We start from the raw sequence: 3,138 nt of genomic DNA, 5'->3' as shown, positions 1-3,138 counted from the left end.
CAGGAATATTTATAAAATAAATAAAGTTTAACATTAATGTGTTAAGTAAAAACATAACTTTATTTATGTGGGGCACGTAAATCCGATGTTGTTTGAAATATGCTTCTGGTAAGTATGAATGTTAAGATTTGACTTCGGGCTTCGGATCGTAGCGAAGAAAGCTATTGACGCTTGCCGTTTTAAAATGTTTAAAATGTTTGAACACATTTGTACAATCGATTAATAGCTTTTATGCAATACTGACGAATTCATGACATTATGAAAAGTAGAGCTGCTGGATGTGCCATCATGTGCATTTCGATAAGCCAATGACATGCAGATAATACAATAAAATTATTGAAATCGCAAAGAAAGAAGTGGAGAAAAAATTGAAGCAACAATTCTGGTGTCGTTAAGTGTAGGCAAAAGCCTATGGTGGGCTAATTAAAGACTAATATAATATTTGCGTAAGGAGTTGCCATTTATGTGTCGAGCTATGACGGCAATACTTATAAATTCATAGTCAACTTTTGTGTGCAAACAGATACCTGAAATGAATTCAAGAAATGATTGCCTGAATCGGCTGTGACATAAACACAATAAGTCAGTGCAATCAAAGCGGAAAAAAATAAATAAAATTAAAACCATTATCATAAAAAGCGAGTTTTAAAGTACTTTAATACTTGCTGGGTACTAATAGATAAATCATAGTATTAATAAAGAACAAAGGAAGCCACCTTCGGCAAGCCGAAGCTGTTGCAGCTATTGCAAACATTAAATATTTTATTTTGAAAAAACTATGTTTAGATTTTTATGCATTTTTTTTTAAAACAATGATCTATATGCACACCATGTTTCTGAAAAAAATAGTTATATGATATTGTCGTTCGACTCGGCTCGTTCCGAGTTATATGTAATATATCTGTAATAGAATAACAAGAAACGGTCGGACGGAAAGACGAACATGGCCAGATCAACTCTCCTGGAGATGCTGATTAAGAATATATATACTTTATCGGGTCGGAATTGTGTTATTCACTGCTATGCACTAAATTAAATTATAATACCCTCTGCAAGTGCATAAAATAATAAAGTGTAAGGATAAAGATTCATGATGAAAATTAATGTTTATTTTGTGAGCGATATTATTTCGTTAAAAACGTGAATTTTAACAATTTAAATAAATTGCCTTGTAGGTGGAGTCACGAAGCAATGTATTTAAAACCGGGGCAGCATGTTGCGCCAGATCCTGGAAAAAAATTAAATACATATTTCAAACATTTCTATATTTAAGAACACATTTCCAATTTTACCAATTCTTAAAATTCATTTGGAAAATAATCTAGATTTTAGAAAACATTTATTTATTAGGGTATGGTTTTTGAAAATTTTTTTTTTTACAGTAGGGTTTATATTTATAAAATAAATATTTTCTTGACAGACTTTTACTTTTGTATAGTTTTTTTGACCTTGTATTTGAATACATAAATCGAAGTGAAAAACTCGAGGTCGTAGTTGTTTTAGATAAATTTTATCACACTAGCATTAAGATAGGACTATAGCTAGTTTCGTTTGCACGTTACCTCAAACTCATCAGCTATGGTTGGGTATAGCTGCTGAACTTAAATGTAAAAATAGTTCCTTGTATTTGGGTCGATTATTATTTTTATTTTGGGTATTTTGCGCGTTTTCTTTCCGTGATCAATCGCTTTTGTCACGGTGGTTGTTGATTAACAAAGCTAAACTTTGTGATTTTTAAAGTTATTTCGTTCGTCAACGAGTACTTGGAAGAGCATAAATTATAAATATACATCTAACTGGGCACTAAAAAACCAAATTAAAAGCGGCTACAAATTTGAAATAAAACAAAAAATCGCTCTCATTAAGAAATCTTTAAGTGCTGGCTAGCACGCAAAACCAAACCATCACAGCAAAGCCAAAATTAGAAAATACAACTCGGAAAACTCTTCAAAAAGCTCAGGCTAATAAAAGCCTTTCCAGTCGGTGTGAGTGTGGGCATAAGGCCCTGTCGGTGTGTGTGCGTGGGTATTACGGCTAGTTTTTATTACATTTGTTTCCAGGAATTTTCAGACATGCCAAAACAGGTGCAACCGCAGCACCATTCGGCTTACGTGAGTTACTTGTTTGCTTCTTTTTAGTGCATTTTCATGGATTTTTCTCTCGCATGGTTTTTCCTGCTGAGTGCCGGAGTGCCATGACCCATGAGTATAGCTGACAGACATTTTACATGTAATCCATATATATCTCAAGGTTAAAGAGTTGTAAATATGCATTTAAATCACCGAAGATTGGGTAACGGTAGCCAAAGCCATTGCCCAAATGACCTAAATGTTTTCGATTTAATAATGTCAAAATGTTGCGCTCTGGTGGCGGTGCACGTTGGTTGATGGTAAAAAATTAAAATCTTTTTTTATTTTGCATAGCAGCTATTTAAAGCTAACAGAAGGTTCCAAATGTGAAACGTATACAAATGCTTAAAAGGTTTCTGGTTTCCAAATTTAGTAAATATGTTTCTCAGATTTTGGGGAATATCAAGGGCTATATATTTACAAAGTTTAAAATATAATAAAAAAGAAAAAACCAAACATCGCCATCCGAAGTTAATATACCCTTGACGCTATTGCAAAAATTAAACATAAAATCTAAATTTCGATTTTTGTACTCGATGGTTCAAATTGCAGATATTTGACATCTTTTGCGGATTTGAATTAAATTAAAATCGAAATTCTGTAATATTAAATAATATTTAATTAAATTATAAGTTAAAATTTTTAAAATTTATTGTTTTGGATATTCCGTTTGCTCCCACGGGAGCAATATGATATAGTCCACAAATTTAAAACACAAATTTAAAAACATAAGCCATCACTAAATATCGAAGAACTTACAGAAAAATGTAAGAACAGCTATTATAATTCTTTTAATTTTTTTCCTATTGTTCCTATGGGAGCCTAATTATATAATCGTCCGATCCAGCTCGTTCCGACTTATATACTACCTGCAAACAAGAAGACAACTTTTTCGAAAGTTTCATGCAGATAGCTTAAAAACTAGTGATTAGTTTGCGTAGAAACAGACGGACGGGCAGGCGGACATGGCCAGATCGGCTCTCATAGATATGCTGATCAAGAATATATA

This window comes from Drosophila gunungcola (genome assembly GCF_025200985.1).
Source record: "Drosophila gunungcola strain Sukarami chromosome 2L unlocalized genomic scaffold, Dgunungcola_SK_2 000008F, whole genome shotgun sequence".
NCBI lineage: Eukaryota > Metazoa > Arthropoda > Insecta > Diptera > Drosophilidae > Drosophila > Drosophila gunungcola.
Note: the sequence above shows the minus strand (reverse complement) of the source record.